The sequence below is a fragment of the Chiloscyllium plagiosum genome, unplaced genomic scaffold (assembly GCF_037043375.1).
Source record: "Chiloscyllium plagiosum isolate Xiang-an unplaced genomic scaffold, Cpla_swu_hap1 HiC_scaffold_36, whole genome shotgun sequence".
NCBI classification, from domain to species: domain Eukaryota; kingdom Metazoa; phylum Chordata; class Chondrichthyes; order Orectolobiformes; family Hemiscylliidae; genus Chiloscyllium; species Chiloscyllium plagiosum.
The window spans coordinates 391983-406166 of NW_028270174.1; the positions used below are offsets into that span (position 1 = coordinate 391983).

A 14184-nucleotide genomic window follows, 5' to 3' on the forward strand; every position below is an offset into this window, starting at 1 on the left:
CCTTTTAAAGCTTCATCTCTTCATTCATAAATCTTATCTAAATTCATCCTCTTAAAATCCATTACCTCATTTCTCTGCATGAAAGTGTATTTGATTTTGATCAATCTAGGTTGCTTTAACCTTCTTACAGCGGCTTGCATTCCTCCTCAGTTAATTACACACCCCGTTTTTTGCCTCAGTGACGAAATGACATCATTGTACTACACAAATGCAATGGTCAATAATTGTAGCATCAATTAGATAGTTCTCCAGTGGGAGAAAGTGAGGACTGTGGATGCTTAAGATCAGAGTTGGAGTGTGGTGTTGAAAAAGGACAGCTGGTCAGGCAGCATCTGAGCAGCAGGAGAGTCGACGCTTCAAGCATAAGCTCTTCAGGAATCTATTGAAGAGCTTATGCTCAAAACCTTGACTCACCAGCTCCTTGCATGCTGCCTGACCAGTTCTCCTTGCAGTTGCTTGTAAGGAACTCAGTTGTGTTAATATGTTTAAAGAAGTGCAATTAGATTGTAAGACAATGGAAGAAATTGGAAAAGTCGGCCCCTCAGTCTACCTTCATTCAATAAGATCTTTGCTGATTTTCAACCTCAACACCACCTTCAAACTGATCCCCAACAAGCTAAACATTTAAAAATCTAATCAAAATTCATTCATGGCCTTAATATGATCATTGACAAAGCATCTAGACAAGAGATAGAATTCCAAAAATTCCAAATTCAGAGTGAGGAAATTTCTTATCTTAGTACAAATGGCTGCTCCCTTAGCCTTGAACAATGGCCCGACAATTGTATCCATAATCTCAAACCCTCACAGGATTATAGAATCCCTACAGTGTGGAAACAGGCCCTTCAGCCCAACAAGTCCATGCCAGCCCTCCAAACAGCATCCTACCCAAGCCACTTCCCCTACATTTACCCCTGACTAATGCACCTAACGTACACATCCTGAACACTATGGACAATTTAGCATGGCTAATTCACCTAATCTACACATCTTTCAATTGTAGAAGGAAACTAGAGCACCCAGGAGGAAACCCACACAAACAAGGGGAGAATGTGCAAACACCACACAGACAGTTGCCCAAGGCTGGAATCGAATCCAGGTCCCTGGCACGGAGGCAGCAGTGCTAACCACTGAGCCAGCATGCCACCCCAGAGTGGGACAGTGCTGGTCTTTAGTGTTTGAATGAGATCATCGCTCAATCTTCTATACTCCACAGATTAAGGTGATTCCACTATTTCTTCTCAAGATTTTCATCTCCGGAATTGACAAGTGAATCTCTGTGCATCCCATCTAAGGCAAACACATTCTTCCTTGGTCATTTAGATCAAAACAAAATACCACAGATGTATTCTCACTGAATGATGTACAATTGCAGCCATGAGAAAATATTAATTTCATTTTTCAAACACTCCCAGAAGTACATACTTCACAGCCCCCATTATACATCAGCTGACACGTATAAATCCTACAGCACAGAGACAGGCCCTTTGGCCCAAACTGGTCCACGCCGACCAAAATGTCCATCCATGTTAACATCATTCCCTGCACTTTTGCCCATATCCTTCTCAGCCTTTCCTATCCATGCATTTGTCCAAATGCCTTTTAAATGTTGTTAATGTACCAGCCTCAACCAACTCAGCTGGCAACTCATTCCACATGCCTACCACCTTGTGTAAAAAAGTTGCCCCCCAGGTTCCGTTTCATTCTTTGCCCTCTAACCTTAAACTGATGCCCTCTGGTCCTCAATACCTCACCCCTGGGAAAAAGACTGAGTGCATTCCCAATATCTATGCCTCTCATGATCTTATGCACCTACGTGAGGACCCCCCCCACCAGCCTCCTACGCTCTAAAGAAAAAAGTTGAGACTGGTGATGGGAAAAACACAGGTCAGGCAGCATCCAACAAGAGTGAACATTTCAGGCATAAACCCTTCGTCAGGAATGAGACTTGGTGGGCCAGGGGGCTGAGATAAATGAGTGTGGGAGGTAGGTGAGAATGCGATTCTTAGATACCTATTGCATTCTCAGCTACTTCCTCCCCCCAAATTATCGCTCAGCCCCCAGCCCACAAGCCTCATTCTGATGAAGGGCTTATGCCCAAAACATCGATTCTCCTGCTCCTTGGATGCTGCCTGACTTGCTGTGCTTTTCAACACCACATTCTCAACTCTGTCCTTCGGCATCTAGAGTTCTCACTTTCTTCTAAAGAAAGAAGTCCAAGCTTGTCAAACCTCTCCCAATAAACTCAGACCATGGAGTCCAGGCAACATTCTTGTAAATTTCTTCTGCACTGTTTCCAGTTTATTAACATCCTTCCCACAACAAGGTGACCAAAATTGAACATAATACTCCAAGTGCGGACTCACCAACATAGTGTACAACTGCAATGTAACTTCCCAACTTCTATTCTCAGTGCCCTGACTGAAGGCCAGCTTGCCCAAAAGCCTTCTTTCACTGTCCTGTCTACCTGTGACTCCACTTTCAGAGAACTGTGAACCTGAACTCCAAGATTCCTCTGTTCCACTCCACTCCTTAAGGCCCTACCATTCACCATGAAACTCCTACCTTGATTTGACTTTCCAAAATGCAAGACCGCACACTTACTTATGTTAAACTCCATTTGCCATTTCTCAGCCCATGTCCCCAGCTGATCAACATCCTGCTGCAATTTCTGATTATCTTCCTCAGTGTCCGCGATACTGCCTATTTTATTGTCATCAGCAAACTTATTAATCATACCTTGTACATTCTCATCCAAATCATTGATACAGATAACAGTAATGGGCTGTAAGGCACTCCATTAGTCACAGGCCTCCAGTTTGATAAGCATCCTTCCACTATTAACCTCTGCTTCCTACTATCAAGCCAGTTGTGAATCCAATTTGCCAGCTCGCCCTGGATTCCATGTATATAATTTTTAACACCAGTCCGTGTGGAACTTTGTCAAAGACCTTACTGAAATCCATACAGACCATGTCTACTGGCCTGCCCTCATCAACGTTCCTGGTTACTTCAGAGAAATCTAACAAGTTTATGAGGTATGATTTCCCACTCAAGGCCATGCTGACTACTCCTAATCAAACCCTGTCTTTCCAAATACACGTATATCTTATGTTTCGATCTTCTCAAGTAACCTATCCACCACATATGCAAGGCTTACTAGTCTATAGTTCCGAGGCTTTTCTTTGTAGCTCTTCTTGAATAATGACAACAATTCACTATCCTCCAGTCTGCCAGGACCTCACCTGTGCTTAACTTACTGAACCCGTCCAAACTCCTTGCAACCTCAGTACTCCTCAGAGGTGGCTTCCACATTGATTTTGGATCATTAACAAATGGAAATGCATTGTGCTCAGTCCCTTCAACTGTTATTAATATATACTGCATACAGATAATGCAGCAATTCAAATCCTTTCAGCACTCCACAGGAACAGCTTGCTAAAATGAAAATTAGTCATTTATTCCTAGCTTGATTTCTGTCCTTTAATCAATTTCTATTCCTGTTAATATATTATTTTCAATGTATGAACGCGGGAAAACTGGATTGATGAGGGCAGAACGGTAGATGTGATCTATATGGACTTCAGTAAGGCATTCGACAAGGTTCTCCATGGGAGACTGATTAGCAAGGTTAGATCTCATAGAATACAGGGAGAACTAGCCATTTGGATACAGAGCTGGCTCAAAGGTAGAAGACAAAGGGTGGTGGTGGAGTGTTGTTTTTCAGACTGGAGGCCTGTGACCAGTGGAGTGCCACAAGGATTGGTGCTGGGTCCTCTACGTTTTGTCATTTACATAAATGACTTGGATGCGAGCATAAAAGAGGTATACTAAGTAAGGTTGCAGATGACACCAAAATTGGCAGTGTAGTGTACAGCGAGGAGGGTTACCTCAGATTGCAACAGGAACTGGACCAGATGGGCCAATGGGCTGATAAATGGCAGATGGAGTTTAATTCAGATAAATGTGAGGTGCTGCATTTTGGGAAAGCAAATCTTAGCAGGACTTATACACTTCCTGGTAAGGTCCTAGGGAGTGTTGCTGAACAAAAAGACCTTGGAGTACAGGTTCATAGCTCCTTGAAAGTGGAGTCGCAGGTAGATAGGATAGTGAAGGCAGTGTTTGGTATGCTTTCCTTTATTGGTCAGAGTATTGAGTACAAGAGTTGGGAGGTCATGTTGCAGCTGTACAGAACATTGGTTAGGCCACTATTGGAATATTGCGTGCAGTTCTCTATTCCTTCCTCTCGGAACGATGTTGTGAAACTTGAAAGGGTTCAGAAAAGATCGACAAGAATGTTGCCACGTTTGGACGATTTGAGCCATTGGGAAAGGCTGAACAGGCTGGGGCTGCCTTCCCTGGAGCGTCAGTGGCTGAGAGGTGACTTTATAGAGGTTTACAAAATTATGAGGGGCATAGATAGGGTAAATAGGCAAAGTCTTTTCCCTGGGGTCAGGGAGTCCAGAATTAGAAGGCTTGGGTTTAGGGTGAGGGGGCAAAGATACAAGAGAGACCTAAGGGGCAATTTTTTCAGAGAGGGTGGTACATGTATGGAATGAGCTGCCAGAGGAAGTGGAGGAGGCTGGTACAATTGCAACATTTAAGAGGCATTTGGATGGGTATATGATCAGGAAGGGTTTGGAGATATGGGCCAGGTGCTGGCAGGTGGGACTAGATGGGGTTGGGATATCTGGTCAGCATGGACTGGTTGGACTGAAGGGTCTGTTTCCATGCTGTACATCTCTATGACTATGAATGAGTTCTTAAATTGTGCCAACCCCTTCTTGGGGAGCCTTATTTAATGACAAGTGGAAACCAAAACATTCTAATCCCCAAACCCATCATCCGCTGGTTATATTTTTATCCACCTAGTTATATTGCTCCATAGTAAATTGGTCAAATATTTCCTTTTGGAATCAAGTCATAGGTTTATAGAACCACATGATTTACTAAGTGCCCTGATAATACTCCGAGCACTTTTCCTCCTATTGATGTCCTAATTTCTTAAATAACTATTCGATTTGTTATCTTTGTTATGAAATTGAAGGCATGTACTGTATCTTTGAGTGTGAAAGTTGGCAAGCACCTGTCATGTGACTGACTAGCAGGCAGAGTGCGCTGGAGAATTGAAAAATATAACCTTAAGATGTAAACTAAATACCTGAACTGTACTTACAGCAGTTCGAACTTAGGCAGTTTAAAACTATGTCCCAAGATACTAAAACCCAATCGAATTTGAATTTTACTCTTTTGACAACATTGAACCAATGAGACGATCGGATGTTTGGGGTATAAAAAGCAGGCATTTTGGACAGTTAACCAGAAAGGGCACCACCTTCCGCTGTTAGGCAGGCTGTCTGAAAACACTATCAAAAGGTATCTTTTCGTATCTATGCAGAAGACCAAATGACGACCCAGGGAATCTACAAACAGAGGAAGATTGACACCGGGGATGGCAGTCACTCTCTGGTTTTCAAAACTGAGTTGCTGTAAATCTAATAGGGGCTTTATTGGATTAATATATTGTTACAGAGTGGGAGGTAGATAACAAACCATAAAGAGAAATGAGGCTTAGAGTTGTAAATAGCTGTTGCTTAATGTTCACTTTTAGAGTTAAAGAATAAAATTGATACTTTAACAGATTACAAGGCAAGGTGAACTGTTGTGTGTGTTTGGCTAAATTAGAAGGGTTTACCGCCAGTCATAACATCTTAAATCCTTGACATTGTTCCATTTTCTAGGGAATTTTGAGATTACAACCACTGATTACTCTCTGCAGCTACCTCTTTCAGAATTTTAGGATACAGTTCAAGGCATTTCTAACTACGTATTAATTTCTCCCGCATATTTCTTTTAGTAATGATTTACTCTACATTCTTTACTCAAATTAGTCCTTTCTTTATTTGTTATGATTTTTGTGTCTGCTATTATTATGAAGGAAGAAACAATGTTTTAAATATTGCATTGAACTGTGAACAGTACTCTACTCCAAGCATGAGCCAACCGAGGCTTGAGACAGGTTTCTCAAAGTCAGCAGTGATGCAATGGGTCAAATGGGTTCCTTCTGTCTGTAATCTTAGTCTGATGGGAAACAATTTGGAGATGGAGATAAAGATCCAAGGAATGCTTAAGTTTTGAAATCAGCTTGGCTTTGATGAAAGCCACTGATGCTAATTCAGAACTCATGATTTATGCTAGCAAAGTGAACAATTCATCCTCCTTTTTGGGAAGTTAATACCCAATTCCATCTAATGGGGAAGAGATAACCCCCCTAAATTTACTCGAGATATAGGCGTTGCCGGCTGGGAGTCAAAGAGTGCAGTGCTGGAAAAGCACAGCCAGTCAGGCAGCATCCGAGGAACCTGCACCTCGGATGCTGCCTGACCAGCTGTGCTTTTCCAGCGCAGCACTCTTTGACTCTAATCTTCAGCATCTGCAGTCCTCACTTTCTCCCCATTGCTGGTTGGAGAAATTGTACTTCAGGACCTGACTGTCAGCTTGCTTGTTAAACTGCTGCAGCACTCTGGGTATAGTTAAGTCATGGCCAAGTAGATAGCATTCCAACACATCAATTCAGTTCAGTTTCTTGTCAGTGCTAACCTCCAGGATGTTGATAAGACCATAAGACATAGGAGTGGAAGGCCATTCGGCCCATCGAGTCCACTCCGCCATTCAATCATGGCTGATGCGCATTTCAGCTCCACTTACCAGCGTTCTCCCCTTAGCCCTTAATTCCTCGAGACAACAAGAATCTATCAATCTCGGCCTTGAAGACATTTAGCGTCCCGGCTTCCACTGCACTCCGTGGCAATGAATTCCACAGGCCCACCACTCTCTGGCTGAAGAAATGTCTCCGCATTTCTGTTCTGAAATGACCCCCTCTAATTCTAAGGCTGTGTCCACGGGTCCTAGTCTCCTCGTTTAACTGAAACAATTTCCTAGCATCTACCTTTTCCAAGCCATGTATTATTTTGTACGTCTCTATTAAGTCTCCCCTTAATCTTCTAAACTCCAACGAATACAATCCCAGTATCCTCAGCCGTTCCTCATATGTTAGAGCTGTCATTCCAGGGATCATCCGTGTGAATCTCCGCTGGACACGTTCCAGTGCCAGTATGTCCTTCCTGAGGTGTGGGGACCAAAACTGGACACAGTACTCCAAATGGGGCCTAACCAGAGCTTTATAAAGTCTTAGTAGTACATCTCTGCTTTTATATTCCAACCCTCTTGAGATAAGAGACAACATTGCATTCGCTTTCTTAATCACGGACTCAACCTGCATGTTTACCTTTAGAGAATCCTCGACTAGCACTCCCAGATCCCTTTGTGCTTTGGCTTTATTAATTTTCTCACCATTTAGAAAGTAGTCTATGCTTTTATTCTTTTTGCCAAAGTGCAAGTCCTCGCACTTGCTCACGTTAAATTCCATCAGCCATTTCCTGGACCACTCTCCCAACCTGTCGAGATCCTTTTGTAGCCTCCCCACTTCCTCAGTACTACCTGCCTGTCCACCTAACTTCGTATCATCGGCAAACTTCGCTAGAATGCCCCCGGTTCCCTCATCCAAATCATTAATATATAATGTGAACAGCTGTGGCCCCAGCACCGAACCCTGCGGGACACCGCTCGTCACCGGCTGCCATTCTGAAAAAGAACCTTTTATCCCAACTCTCTGCCTTCTGTTAGACAGCCAATCCTCAATCCATCCCAGCAGCTCACCTTGAACACCATGGGCCCTCACCTTGCTCAGCAGCCTCCCGTGTGGCACCTTATCAAAGGCCTTTTGAAAGTCTAGATAGACCACAGCCACTGGGTTTCCCTGGTCTAACCTACTTGTTACCTCTTCAAAAAATTCCAACAGGTTTGTCAGGCATGACCTCCCTTTACTAAATCCATGTTGACTTGTTCTAATCAGACTCTGCTCTTCCAAGAATTTAGAAATGCTCATGTCATTGAACATCAAGGAGTGGCTGTCATTTGCTCTGTTTGAAATGGGTATTGCCCGGCATTCCTGTGAAGCTAATATTATTTGCCATTTATCAGCTCAAGTACGGATGTTGCTCAAGTCTAGCATTCAGACAGCCGTTGAATTGCAAATGGTTCGGAACATTGTTTAGTCTGTGAACATCACCACTTTGACTTTGTGCTATAGGGGAGGTCACTGGTTAAGGATGTGAAGATATTCGAGTCTAGGGCAGTACCTTGATAATCTCTTGCAGAGATCTCCTGGAGTGGAGACGTCTGACTTCCAAAAACTTTGCAACAGACGCAATTCCAACCAGAGGAGTGTTGTTCCTCCCTGCCCTCTATTCCTATTCACTTCAGTTTTGTTTAATATAATCTGTCAATCATTATACTTCGCTCATTCTGGGGTGTTTTGTTTCCAATATTATTCTCTTAAAATAAAAATTTGGCTGAACAAAAAAAAAGGTATGAGCACAAACAATTTATCATCATTTCTAAAACAAGGTCTAATCGGTTTTTGGGTTACTGTAATTACACAATATCCTACCTACTGGAGTACCAAAATTTGACTATCAAAACAGTCCATAAGTGAATTCAGTAATGACATAATTAGATTTCCCTCGGAAACATCTGCAAATGCTAATTTACTTGATTGATGGTTGGTAAATGGTTCCTTTAAGAGGTAGAGTGCTGTAGGACTGCACCTTTAGAATAGAGGAGAAAATATGGTTGTGACATAGACAAATTGAAAGCAAAACAGCTGGCTGACGCTGAAAAGCTCACCAATCTTGTTTGCGATGGTTTCAGACAACACAACATATTGCCAAAACCAGTAGTCAGGTGATCTGAACGTCAATAGGTACAAATATATAAATGTCTGTGCAACTCGGGCAAGCAAGGATTCATTTCAGTCATCAAACTCAATCCACTCATCAACTCTCACAAACTGATATTGTTGCAGACCCAGTCTAACTTCCAGTGGAATACAGTGACAGTGTAAATAAGACCCTCAGCAAGAGCAGAAAAACGCTGACTCATTCAAGGCTTACATCACTGTGGAATCTGTCATCGAAGCCAAGTGATCCCCTCAACAAGTGAGATCCAAGTGCTAAAGCTCTGAATGCACGAGGATCCACTCAATATAAAAATCCAAAAGACTGCAAGACAGTACACGGACAACAGATACAACTTTGCTAGAAAATTCAGCTGTCCTTCAACACAGGGACACAAAGGGATCAAAAGGCAGCAAGTTAATCAATAAAGAACTCTAACCCATCCAGACAGCCCTTCACCGTACCACCTCCATTCCCTAAACCACTGCTCTAACTCCCCTCTCCAAATGCGATAAAGACAGACTCCCCCCTTGCCTCCCCTACCATCCCATCAGTCTCTGCATCTAGTGCATCATCCTTAAACTCCACCAACTCCAAGCAGACGCCCCCCCCCCCCCCAACCCCAGAACATTTTCCCCTCCCCAGTCCTCACCGACTTCCGCAAGGACTGTTCCCTTTGCCAACCCTTTGTTTGCGCCACACTCCCACCAATCCAGCAGCCCCCCCCCTCAAAAAACCCTGCAACCACATAAGATGCAACACCTGCTGGTGCACCACCCTCACCTCCAACCAGGGCCCAAACAGTCCTTCCAGGTGACAGAGGTTCACTTGCCTCTCGCCCGACTTAGTTTACTTCATCAGATGCACCGATGTGATCTTCTCTACAATGGAAGACCAAACAAAAACTTAGGGAGCGGTTTGTCGAGCATCTCAGCCAGGCTCCCGGGGCCACCCATTTTAATTCCCCTTCCCATTCCCTTTCAGGCATGATCATCCTCAGCGTCCTCCATTGCCACTACGAACCAAACCGCAAATTGGAGGAACACCTTATCTTCACATGGGCAGCCTACAGTCCGGAGCACTCAACACGGCTCTCCAATTTCAAATGACTTTCCTTCCCATCCCCTGATTCACTTCCCAGCTCTGTCCCTCCCTTCCACCAACCTGATTCATTCCTCCCATTAACCAACATGTTCGTACTCCTGCCAGTCTTCACCTAACCCCACTTTGCCACCCTGCCCTGCCATCCCCTTTACCTGCATCTCCCCCTACACCCACCCCTCGTCCTGTAGTGTTGCACTGGAAACAGCGACTTCTCCACCTGCTGATGCTGCCTAGTTTGCTGTGTTCTTCCAGCCTCCTGCCTCAAAAACAAAGGCAGGGGAAATTATTATTAACAGTAAAAAACAGTTGTACACTTGGGTGAAAAATGACCATAAGCTATATTCCAGGAAGGCCAATGTCACTACACAATCTCTAGACACCATAGAAAGCCAGCCCGTTATTGCGCAGCTGAATATTAACTCAACAGTGGAACTGCTTAGGAATACTGGTGATTTGTTTGCCATGGACAAAGCTCCCAGTGAACACGTAACAAACTCAAAATAGAAATCCAGCACCCTCTTGCAGCTCGCACACAAACTTCTGTATCTCTAATTGAGGGAGGAGGCAATTCCTCAGAATTTGCTGATATGAAGATTGCAACCTTGTACATGGACAAAGGTAACCACAATAACTGCAAATAAGGCAAGCTCTGTTGAGCATTGAGGGAAACTTACTTGCCCATGCGGCTCGTCAGATTGCAAATCCTGGCTGGATGCATCTACCCCAAATCTCAGAGTGGTTTTAGAACTGGAATATTTACAATTAAGAGCAACTGCAAGAGAAACAAAGGAGACCTTGAGATATTGCCTTCAGCAATCTCACCAAGACATTCAACTATGTAAGCTGCTGGAGTAAATTAGCTGCTCACTGAAGCTGTTCAACATGACCTGCTCTTTCCATGAAAATACAATAAGTTCAGCTATGACAGGGCAATGTGGGAACTCAGATCTGCGGGCTGTGTTGCGGAACTGGCACTCTGTTTGCCTCAGTGCAGAGGGTGTCTACTCACATGCCAGAACTGATGGAAAGCTATTCAGCCTTGCTCATCTGAGATCCAAACCAAAAAGGTGTGCCAAGTGCTCAGCAGAGCTGCTCAACATCGATGATGCCGCAATAATATTCCACACTGAGGAACACCTGCAATAACAAGTGGACAGGCACTCTCACACCTGTAAGAGGAGTTTGTTTTGACTATCAGAATCCAAAAGACAAACGTTATGATCCAGTATGTTAACATACCATCTTGTCAGTACTGACAATGTGACACTAAAGTTTATTGATTGCTTCACATACCTACACTCCACAATCACCTGCAAACTGAACCTACAAATGTGGAAAAATGCCCAAGTTCACAAAAATCTGGACAAATCCAAATGAGCAAATCACCAGCCTATCAATGTACTTGTGATCATCAAGAGACACTCAACAATAACCTGCTCACTGACATTCAGTTTAAATTCAACCAGTCACTCAGCTCCGGACCTCATTACAACCTTGGTCCAAACATGGACAAAACAGCAGTACTACAGAAGCGAAGCAAGAATAACTTACCTTGACAGCAAGGCAGCATTTTAGATTTGGTTTCAAGTATAGAAGTACAGGAGCACAATGAGAGGTGTGTAATGTCACCTCACAAGGTACAAAAGTAGTCAAAGAAATAAAGTTTAAAAGCTTAATCATTATCTTCATAGAATAAGTGGAAAAATAAAGAAATAAAGCTAAAAGTTCAACAGTCTGCATCCTCTGCTTAGCTTGCTCTCCAGGAGGCCACAGCTGTCAGTTCTCGATGTCACCGCTGGTACCAGGGTAGCTCCCTCACTGCTCACTCTTCCTGCTCTGGGCCACGATGCCATCACTGCTGCTAAAGCTGCCTGCTGCCCAAAATCCTCCTGCCTCCGGAACATGCCCAGGCAGGACCCTCTCGCACCCCGGGTTTAGAGACCAGACTAAGACATTGCTGTGCCAGGCTGAGACACTGGGGGGGGGGGGGGGGGGGGGGGGTTGTTGTTGCTCTATGCTGGTTGCAATCATACCTCACATAGCAGAAGATTGTTGCAGCTGTTGGATGTCATCATCTCAGCTCCATGATAGCAGTGCAGACATCCCTCAGCATCAAGTCTTAGACACAACCAGTGTCAGCTTCAACAGATCTTCATAAGGTCAGAAGTGGAGTTATCCCAGATCCAACCTTCCAACGTGGCACTGCCCTCTTGATGTCCTATCTTCCTTCTCATCTATCCACTCTAACCTATCATCACCCTCAGCTTCATCTACCTATCACCTTCCAAGCTACCTTCTTCCAATCCCCTCCCATTTATCTCTCAGCCCTTTTGGGGCCCCCTCACCACATTCCAGATGAAGGGCTTATACCCAAACCGTCAATTCTTCTGCTCCTCGGATGTTGCTTGACCTGCTGTGCTTTTCCAGTGCCACACTTTAACTGTGCCAGACAACTGCCAAGCAATGATGATCGCTGACAAGCAAGAATCTAATCAACTTCCCATGACACAATTCCATCACAGAATTCCCACAATCAATATCCTGCAGCTTACCAGTGACCAAAACTGAACTGGATCTATCACAAACATTTTCCTGTACGACTATATCACCAACCACCAGCTCAGCACTGGTTATTTCCTTGATGGATAGTCATTAGGATTTCAAATTCTGAACTACCCAAAATCTGGCCACCTTCAACAAGGCATGGGTTAGGAACGTGAAGGAAGCCTCTCCAATTGTTGAGGAATGCAGTTCCAACATACTTAAGCAGCTTTTGAACCAGCGTGGTCGATATATACCCTGTCCAAAACCTTAAAAAATATCAAAACATCAACACAGTGGCAATATACACCATCTGCACGATGCATGTCAGTATTTCATCAGGACTCCTCTGACAGCATCTTACAAACATGCATCTTCAACCAGCTAGAAAGACAACTGCAGCAGAAACATGGGAACGCTACCTGCAAGTTCACCTCCAAGCCACTTCTTATCCTGACTTGGAAATACATTGTTGTTCTTTCATTGTCAGATCAAAATCTTGGAACTTCCTGACATCACTGCGGACGATGTTACATATGTGGACCATAGTGGATCAAGAAGCCAGCCCAATAATACATTCTCAGTTAGCTACGTGCAATAAATTCTGGTCAGCCAATGTGTGGAACAACAGCAACCTGACTGAGAACACCAAATGCAAGACAACACGTTAAACTGAAGGAAAGGCTCACTGGTTTCCACATTTGTTGCCTGAGTCATATCCAAGGCAGATCTTAGTAGGAGAAGGTCATCAATTGAGTTTTCAAGCATGTACTAATATCATCAGCAAACATTAATTGCTAACAAACAATGTCCGCTCTGGCACAACCATGTTCATCAGGTGGATAATGGCTGCCATGCAAAAGACCTTCTGTATGGTGAACCAGCCACAGGGTCACGACCTCAGGAGATATGCAGATTGTGGACATTGATGATAGAGCAAAAGTCACTGATGAAAGCCTGCAACCTCTGTAGTTTGACTGACTGGAAGGGCATTGGAAGCAGAAATAAGCAGGTCAGCTGGCCAAAAGCCCAGAGAAAACAGTAGCCAGTGAACCACATACTTCTCAGCCAAAGATCTTCATCTGCAACATGAGGCAGAATAAATTATGCCAGTGTGGGACTTATCGGGTGATGCTGAACAGAATTGACCACCATGACAACCAATTGTCCAAAAGGATGGGACTGCTGCCATCCTCAAAACGTTTCCCAAGTGATGGAATAATTACATTTTCATTCATGCAAAAGATAAAATACAGATGTCAAAATCTAAAATACAAATTTAGAACTCCGCGAATACTCAGATTAGACAGCACAACCATAACTGAGCTGAAACTCTAACATCTGTTTTACTTATTAATATTGCATGAATTGTTGAGTGTTTCTTGGATTTCCTGTTTATAGATTAAAGATCTAAGCAGGCCTAGAAGTCATCCAATTCAGGAACTTCAGCATTCAAAACTTAAGCAAGCGATTACTAGAAAGTTTTGTATTCCATCCAGTTGGGTGATGGGCTTATGCTGTTGAACAGTGAAGTAAAGAAAAACAATGGGAGGGTATTTTGCAGAGGAATTTCATACAAGATTGGAGCATACACTGCGACGGACGAATGGGGTGGGAAGTGGGAATTGAAATGGCATGGGATACAAGACAAAGAACCTCAAGTATAAAGTGTACATTTAGTTTAAAGGAACTTCAGAATCAGTTAATTTTCACTTCAGTTTATTGTAATATTACAATTTGC

At 43.6% G+C, this 14184-nt stretch overlaps 1 protein-coding gene across 4 annotated transcripts in view; it reads right to left on the reverse strand.

Annotated features, from left to right (window-relative positions):
* Nucleotides 1-14184, reverse strand: part of slc49a3 (solute carrier family 49 member 3) — a 98159-nt gene that overhangs the window by 52362 nt on the left and 31613 nt on the right. The gene's annotated exons all lie outside the window — the stretch shown is intronic.